The following is a 9973-nucleotide window of genomic DNA, read 5'->3' as shown; positions in this document are numbered from 1 at the left end:
AGTCATAGCAACATCAATCTTAGAACATAGTGGATACTAGGGATCAAACCCTAACAAAACTAACTCGATTACATGATAGATCCCATCCAACCCATCACCGTCCAGCAAGCCTACGATGGAATTACTCACGCACGACGGTGAGCATCATGAAATTGGTGATGGAGGATGGTTGATGATGACGATGGTGACGGATTCCCCTCTCCGGAGCACCGAACGGACTCCAGATCAGCCCTCCCGAGAGGTTTTAGGGCTTGGCGGCGGCTCCGTATCGTAAAACGTGATGAATTCTTCTCTCTAATTTTTTTCTCCCCGAAACCAAATATATAGAGTTGGAGTTGAGGTCGGAGGAGCTCCAAGGGGCCCACGAGATAGGGGGTGCGCCCTAGGGGGCAGGCGCGCCCCCACCCTCGTGGACAGGTGGTGGGCCCCCTAGCCTTCATCTTTTGCAAGGATTTTTTATTATTTCCAAAAAGTTGTTCCATGAAGTTACAGGTCATTCCGAGAACTTTTTTTTCTGCACATAAATAACACCATGGTAATTCTGCTGAAAACAGCGTCAACCCGGGTTACTTCCATTCAAATCATGCAAGTTAGGGTCCAAAACAAGGGAAAAAGTGTTTGGAAAAGTAGATACGACGGAGACGCATCATGTAGCAGGCTGGAGGCTTAGGGCAGTCCACCTGACAGTGCCCGGCCACCCCACAGTTGAAGCACGTGGCCTCAGATGGAAGAGGTGCCGTCACCACCGATAGGTTCGTGGCCGAAGATGTCGGACCACCCGGTTGGGGCTGGACACCCCTCTTCTTCTTCTTGGCAAATCCCCCCTGCCCATTGCGGTTGGAGTTGTTGTTGGAACCGGACAGGGGGAATTGATCTTGGCGATGAGGGGGGTCATAGCGTCGCGGGGGGAGGCAGCCGCCCGGTCAGACCGTGGAGGAGAGCGAGAGCGGCGAGGGGGAGTCTGCCGGTCCCGCTCGCGGTCGCGTCCACGGCCACGCCACGTCTCTGGGGAGGGTCGCGGGCGCGAGAGGAACGCCAGGAAGCGGCATCGGCCTCAGTCGGGCCCTGGCTGCGCAACAGGCCGTCACGGAGCTCCGCCTCGCGACGGGAGCCGTCCGGGGATGGGTGGCGAGCCTCGGGCGGAGCCGTTGTCTCCTGTCCGCCAGCCCGACGTTTGGGGCGGGGGATCCCATCTCCGGCTACCCGGGTCATGTCCGGTACCGCCGTGCGAGGATGGGTGCTGGGGGAGGGGAGCAAGGGGGCGGCGAGGCGGAGCGGCCGAGATGGCGGCGGGGAAGGAGAGCCAGGGGGATGCGACGCGGACGGGCTGGATGAGGAGAGGGGCTACCCCAATAACCCTAGCGAAGGTGGGCCGTCGAGCGGGGAAGGGGCCACAGCCCAACGGGGGGAATTCCTATGCAGGCCGGCCCAGGAAGCCTCCCGGGGCCCAACACCTACCCCGTCCCAGCCAGCCCAGCGGGCCCGAGACGGCCCAGCCCATCCTGAGGGGGGGAGGGAGGGTAGGGTTTCCCGCTGTCTGGCAGGAGCCATCGCCGCGACGACCACGCTAGCCGGAGTCGCCGATGACGAGCGGAAGGGGCAGAATCGCGGTCCGCGGAGGTCCAGAGAAGGGGGCTGGGTCGATGTCAGGGTCCACATCGCCGGGACTACGCCGGAGAGCTGCGCCGGAGAACGCCGCCGCGCCCATGTCAGACCTTCCGGCCACCCCCCAAGCATGGGCTCGGGCCCCACAACTGCGGTGACCGGCCTCCCGGCGCGGTACCGGTGGTGGTGGGGAAGGTGGTGCCCGACGGGCTGGTGGCCGCGTCGGCAAGGGAAGGTGAGGGGGGAGGAGGCGGGCGTCGTCGCTGGAAGGCCCAGCACAGGCGCGAGGGACTCAGCGAGTCGGTCGCCGAAACGACGAGGAGGACGAGGGATGCCCGTCGCAGCCGCTGCGGCCTGGGCCCGGTCCTCCTCCGTCGCCAAGTCCGCCCAGCACGAGCAGTCCGAGGGCTGCGGGAGGAGGTACGGCGAGCAGGGGCGGAGGGGGCGAGCCAGGGAGGGGACACCGGCAGGGGAAGCGAGCTGGGAGGGGCCGGCGGGGCAGGGAAGGCAGGTGCCGGAGGCCAGCGCCGTCGCGGGCCGCGCAATCACCATCGCCAGCGTCGCCCTACCTATTTTTTCTACCCATGCAACCGTGCCACATCAGCATGTCATGCATGTAAGTTATAAGTTATACTTTTTTACATTAGCGTATCCATGCCACATCATCAGTTCATGCATGTAAGTCATGGGTTAATTTTTTGTATTGCATTTTGTGCTCTTATAGACAAGGTATGTGTTGAGCGCTTGGAGCATACCTATATAGTTGACCCTTCACTTTTTTAGAAATGACACTCCTTTTCTCTATTGCTAAATACCTACAACACACTACCTATTTTTCCTACATACAATCATGCCACATCAGCAAGCAATGCATGTAAGTTATATGTTACATTTTTGCATTAGTATGTCCATGTAGTGCTGCCATGTCATATCACTTGTTCATGCATGTGAGTTATACATTAATTTTATTTTACCAAGTTTTGTGCTCTCATGGACACGATATCTATGTTGGGTGCTTGCTGCATACGTATATAGTTAATATTTCACCTTTTTTAGAATGACATTATTTTAACTGCAATCTAATTAGAGTGACCATAGCTAAAACTCTCTTCATGTAGTATAGTACAACCTAATGTCGGTACCAAGAAAATACTCATTTGTGGTCATCTAATAGCATGCTAGTCTATCATATTCTAAGCTATTTTGTATCACTCAAGCACCCATAACAATAGAAGAGTTAAAAACCCAATTTCCTTTGAACATGATCTAGTCGAGGACAACAATAAACACAGTTGCATCAGCAAAATGGAATACCCATAGCAACTTTCTAATAACTCTATGTTTGTTTTGTGGAACATAGAAATATTTATTCCAAATTTAAACCCGATCTACCACAGAATCGCAAATGTTATGTACAGTACCATCATTCTTTTCAGCAATGACAAACCCAATAGTATATAACAAACAAATCAACAACTGAAACTGTTCATGTGAAACTGTATGAACACGTACAATAGCATACAACAACTATCACAAATGCAATCATCTCGTCACATGCCATGTTGGGTTTCGTAGTAATTTCAAAAAAATTCCTACGCACACGCAAGATCATGATGATGCATAGCAACGAGAGGGGAGAGTGTTGTCTACGTACCCTTGTAGACTGCAACGGAAGCGTTGACGCAACGTAGAGGAAGTAGTCGTACGTCTTCCGATCCGACCGATCCAAGCACCGTTACTCCGGCACCTCTGAGTTCTTGGCACACGTACAGCTCGATGACGCTCCCCGGGCTCTGATCCAGCAAAGCTTCGGGGATGAGTTTCGTCAGCACAACGGCGTGGTGACGATGATGATGTTCTACCGACGCAGGGCTTCGCCTAAGCACTACTACGATATGACCGAGGTGGAATATGGTGGAAGGGGGCACCGCACACGGCTAAGGAACGATAACGAAGATCAACTTGTGTGTTCTAGGGTGCCCTCCTGCCTCCGTATATAAAGGATCCAACGGGGGGTGCGGCCGGCCTAGAGGAGGCGCAGGAGGAGTCCTACTCCTACCGGGAGTAGGACTCCCCTCCCGTTCCTTGTCCAACTAGGAGAGGTGGAGGGAGAGAAGGAAAGGGGGGGCGCCGCCCCTCCCTCCTTGTCCAATTCGGACTAGGGGGAGAGGGGGCGCGTGGCCTGCCCTGGCAGCCCCTTCCTCCTCTCCACATTAGGCCAATAAGGCCCGTTAACCCCCCGGGGGGTTCCGGTAACCCCCCGGTGCTCCGGTTTTATCCGAAACTTCCCCGGAACCCTTCCGGTGTCGGAATATAGTCGTCCAATATATCAATCTTTATGTATCGACCATTTCGAGACTCCTCATCATGTCCATGATCACATCCGGGACTCCAAACTAAGTTCGGTACATCAAAATGCATAAACTCATAATAACTGTCATCGTAACGTTAAGCGTGCGGACCCTATGGTTCGAGAACAATGTAGACATGACTGAGACAAATCTCCGGTCAATAACCAATAGCGGGACCTGGATGCCCATATTGGCTCCTACATATTCTACGAAGATCTTTATCGGTCAGACCGCATAACAACATACGTTGTTCCCTTTGTCATCGGTATGTTACTTGCCCGAGATTCGATCGTCGGTATCCAATACCTAGTTCAATCTCGTTACCGGCAAGTCTCTTTACTCGTTCCGTAATGCATCATCTCACAACTAACTTTATTAGTTGTAATGCTTGCAAGGCTTATGTGATGTGCATTACCGAGAGGGCCCAGAGATACCTCTCCGACAATCGGAGTGACAAATCCTAATCTCGAAGTACGCCAACCCAACATGTACCTTTGGAGACACCTGTAGAGCACCTTTATAATCACCCATTTACGTTGTGACGTTTGGTTGCACACAAAGTGTTCCTCCGGCAAACGGGAGTTGCATAATCTCATAGTCATAGGAACATGTATAAGTCATGAAGAAAGCAATAGCAACATACTAAACGATCGGGTGCTAAGCTAATGGAAATGGGTCAAGTCAATCAGATCATTCACCTAATGATGTGATCCCATTAATCAAATAACAACTCTTTGTTCATGGTTAGGAAACATAACCATCTTTGATTAATGAGCTAGTCAAGTAGAGGCATACTAGTGACACTTTGTTTGTCTATGTATTCACACATGTATTATGTTTCCGGTTGATACAATTCTAGCATGAATAATAAACATTTATTGTGATATAAGGAAATAAATAATAACTTTATTATTGCCTCTAGGGCATATTTCCTTCAGTCTTCCACTTGCACTAGAGTCAATAATCTAGATTACACAGTCATGATTCTAACACCCATGGAGCCTTGGTGCTGATCATGTTTTGCTCGTGGAAGAGGCTTAGTCAACGGGTCTGCAACATTCAGATCCGTATGTATCTTGCAAATCTCTATGTCTCCCACCTGGACTAGATCCCGGATGGAATTGAAGCGTCTCTTGATGTGCTTGGTTCTCTTGTGAAATCTGGATTCCTTTGACAAGGAAATTGCACCAGTATTGTCACAAAAGATTTTCATTGGACCCGATGCACTAGGTATGACACCTAGATCGGATATGAACTCCTTCATCCAGACTCCTTCATTTGCTGCTTCCGAAGCAACAATGTACTCCGCTTCACATGTAGATCCCGCTACAACGCTTTGTTTAGAACTGCACCAACTGACAGCTCCACCATTTAATGTAAACACGTATCCGATTTGCGATTTAGAATCGTCCGGATCAGTGTCAAAGCTTGCATCAACGTAACCTTTTACGATGAGCTCTTTGTCACCTCCATATATGAGAAACATATCCTTAGTCCTTTTCAGGTATTTCAGGATGTTCTTGACCACTGTCCAGTGATCCACTCCTGGATTACTTTGGTACCTCCCTGCTAGACTTATAGCAAGGCACATATCAGGTCTGGTACACAGCATTGCATACATGATAGATCCTATGGCTGATGCATAGGGAACATCTTTCATATTCTCTCTATCTTCTGCAGTGGTCGGGCATTGAGTCTTACTCAACTTCACACCTTGTAACACAGGCAAGAACCCTTTCTTTGCTTGATCCATTTTGAACTTCTTCAAAACTTTGTCAAGGTATGTGGTTTGTGAAAGTCCAATTAAGCGTTTTGATCTATCTCTATAGATCTTAATACCTAATATGTAAGCAGCTTCACCGAGGTCTTTCATTGAAAAACTCTTATTCAAGTATCCCTTTATGCTATCCAGAAATTCTATATCATTTCCAATCAGTAATATGTCATCCACATATAATATCAGAAATGCTACAGAGCTCCCACTCACTTTCTTGTAAATACAGGCTTCTCCAAAAGTCTGTATAAAACCAAATGCTTTGATCACACTATCAAAGCGTTTATTCCAACTCCGAGAGGCTTGCACCAGTCCATAAATGGATCGCTGGAGCTTGCACACTTTGTTAGCTCCCTTTGGATCGACAAAACCTTCTGGTTGCATCATATACAACTCTTCTTCCAGAAATCCATTTAGGAATGCAGTTTTGACATCCATCTGCCAAATTTCATAATCATAAAATGCGGCAATTGCTAACATGATTCAGACAGACTTAAGCATCGCTACGGGTGAGAAGGTCTCATCGTAGTCAATCCCTTGAACTTGCCGAAAACCTTTTGCGACAAGTCGAGCTTTGTAGACAGTAATATTACCGTCAGCGTCAGTCTTCTTCTTGAAGATCCATTTATTCTCAATTGCTTGCCGATCATCGGGCAAGTCAACCAAAGTCCATACTTTGTTCTCATACATGGATCCCATCTCAGATTTCATGGCTTCAAGCCACTTCGCGGAATCTGGGCTCACCATCGCTTCTTCATAGTTCGTAGGTTCATCATGATCTAGTAGCATGACTTCCAGAACAGGATTACCGTACCACTCTGGTGCGGATCTTACTCTGGTTGATCTACGAGGTTCAGTAGTATCTTGTTCTGAAGTTTCATGATCATCATCATTAGCTTCCTCACTAACTGGTGTAGGTGTCACAGAAACAGTTTTCTGTGATGCACTACTTTCCAATAAGGGAGCAGGTACAGTTACCTCGTCAAGTTCTACTTTCCTCCCACTCACTTCTTTCGAGAGAAACTCCTTCTCCAGAAAGTTTCCGAATTTAGCAACAAAAGTCTTGCCTTCGGATCTGTGATAGAAGGTGTATCCAATAGTCTCCTTTGGATATCCTATGAAGACACATTTCTCCGATTTGGGTTCGAGCTTATCAGGTTGAAGCTTTTTCACATAAGCATCGCAGCCCCAAACTTTCAGAAACGACAACTTTGGTTTCTTGCCAAACCACAGTTCATAAGGTGTCGTCTCAACGGATTTTGATGGTGCCCTATTTAACGTGAATGCGGCCGTCTCTAGAGCGTATCCCCAAAACGATAGCGGTAAATCAGTAAGAGACATCATAGATCGCACCATATCCAGTAAAGTACGATTACGACGTTTGGACACACCATTACGCTGTGGTGTTGCGGGTGGCGTGAGTTGCGAAACTATTCCACAATTTTTCAAATGTACACCAAACTCGTAACTCAAATATTCTCCTCCATGATCAGATCATAGAAACTTTATTTTCTTGTTACGATGATTTTCAACTTCACTCTGAAATTCCTTGAACTTTTCAAACGTTTCAGACTTATGTTTCATTAAGTAGATATACCCATATATGCTTAAATCATCTGTGAAGGTGAGAAAATAATGATATCCGCCACGAGCCTCAATATTCATCGGACCACATACATCTGTATGTATGATTTCCAACAAATCTGTTGCTCTCTCCATAGTACCGGAGAACGGCGTTTTAGTCATCTTGCCCATGAGGCACAGTTCGCAAGTACTAAGTGATTCATAATCAAGTGGTTGCAAAAGTCCATCAGTATGGAGTTTCTTCATGCGCTTTATACCGATATGACCTAAACGGCAGTGCCACAAATAAGTTGCACTATCATTATCAACTCTGCATCTTTTGGCTTCAACATTATGAATATGTGTATTACTACTATCGAGATTTAACAAGAATAGACCACTCTTCAAGGGTGCATGACCATAAAAGATATTACTCATATAAATAGAACAACCATTATTCTCTGATTTAAATGAATAACCGTCTTGCATCAAACAAGATCCAGATATAATGTTCATGCTTAACGCTGGCACCAAATAACAATTATTCAGGTCTAATATTAATCCCGAAGGTAGATGTAGAGGTAGTGTGCCGACTGCGATCACATCGACTTTGGAACCGTTTCCCACGCGCATCGTCACCTCGTCCTTAGCCAATCTTTGCTTAATCCGTAGTCCCTATTTCGAGTTGCAAATATTAGCAACAGAACCAGTATCAAATACCCAGGTGCTACTGCGAGCATTAGTAAGGTACACATCAATAACATGTATATCACATATACCTTTGTTCACCTTGCCATCCTTCTTATCCGCCAAATACTTGGGGCAGTTCCGCTTCCAATGACCAGTCTGCTTGCAATAGAAGCACTCAGTTTCAGGTTTAGGTCCAGGTTTGGGTTTCTTCTCTTGAGTAGCAACTTGCTTGCCGTTCTTTTTGAAGTTCCCCTTCTTCTTCCCTTTGCCCTTTTTCTTGAAACTAGTGGTCTTGTTGACCATCAACACTTGATGCTCCTTCTTGATTTCTACCTCCGCAGCTTTCAGCATCGCGAAGAGCTCGGGAATAGTCTTATTCATCCCTTGCATATTATAGTTCATCACAAAGCTCTTGTAGCTTGGTGGTAGTGATTGGAGAATTCTGTCAATGACGCAGTCATCTGGAAGATTAACTCCCAACTGAATCAAGTGATTATTATACCCAGACATTTTGAGTATATGCTCACTGACAGAACTGTTCTCCTCCATCTTGCAGCTATAGAACTTATTGGAGACTTCGTATCTCTCAATCCGGGCATTTGCTTGAAATATTAACTTCAACTCCTGGAACATCTCATATGCTCCATGACGTTCAAAACGTCGTTGAAGTCCCGATTCTAAGCCGTAAAGCATGGCACACTGAACTATTGAGTAGTCATCAGCTTTGCTCTGCCAGACGTTCATAACATCCGGCGTTGCTCCTGCAGCAGGCCTGGCACCCAGCGGTGCTTCCAGGACGTAATTCTTCTGTGCAGCAATGAGGATAATCCTCAAGTTACGGACCCAGTCCGTGTAATTGCTACCATCATCTTTCAACTTTGCTTTCTCAAGGAACGCATTAAAATTTAACGGAACAACAGCACGAGCCATCTATCTACAATCAAACATAAACAAGCAAGATACTAATCAGGTACTAAGTTTCATGATAAATTTAAGTTCAGTTAATTTACTTAAAGAACTCCCACTTAGATAGACATCCCTCTAATCCTCTAAGTGATTACGTAATCCAAATCAACTAAACCATGTCCGATCATCACGTGAGATGGAGTAGTTTCATTGGTGAACATCTTTATGTTGATCATATCTACTATATGATTCACGCTCGACCTTTCGGTCTCCGTGTTCCGAGGCCATATCTGTATATGCTTGGCTCGTCAAGTTTAACCTGAGTATTCCGCGTGTGCAACTGTTTTGCACCCGTTGTATTTGAACGTAGAGTCTATCACACCCGATCATCACGTGGTGTCTCAGCACGAAGAACTTTCGCAACGGTGCATACTCAGGGAGAACACTACTTGATAATTTAGTGAGAGATCATCTTATAATGCTACCGTCAACCAAAGCAAGATAAGATGCATAAAAGATAAACATCACATGCAATCAATATAAGTGATATGATATGGCCATCATCATCTTGTGCTTGTGATCTCCATCTCCGAAGCACCGTCGTGATCACCATCGTCACTGGCACGACACCTTGATATCCATCGTAGTATCGTTATCGTCTCGCCGAGCTTGTGCTTCCACGACTATCGCTACCGTTTAGTGATAAAGTAAAGCATTACAGCGTGATTGCATTGCATACAATAAAGCGACAACCATATGGCTCCTGCCAGTTGCCGATAACTCGGTTACAAAACATGATCATCTCATACAATAAAATTTAGCATCATGTCTTGACCATATCACATCACAACATGCCCTGCAAAAACAAGTTAGACATCCTCTACTTTGTTGTTGCAAGTTTTTACGTGGCTGCTACGGGCTTAAGCAAGAACCAATCTTACCTACGCATCAAAACCACAATGATAGTTTGTCAAGTTGGTGTTGTTTTAACCTTCGCAAGGACCGGGCGTAGCCACACTGGATTCAACTAAAGTTGGAGAAACTGTCACCCGCAAGCCACCTATGTGCAAAGCACGTCGGGAGA

Source organism: Triticum urartu, chromosome 3A (assembly GCF_056163025.1).
Source record: "Triticum urartu cultivar PI428250 chromosome 3A, HENAU_Tu73, whole genome shotgun sequence".
Classification (NCBI taxonomy): domain Eukaryota; kingdom Viridiplantae; phylum Streptophyta; class Magnoliopsida; order Poales; family Poaceae; genus Triticum; species Triticum urartu.
This window is presented reverse-complemented; position numbering follows the sequence as displayed.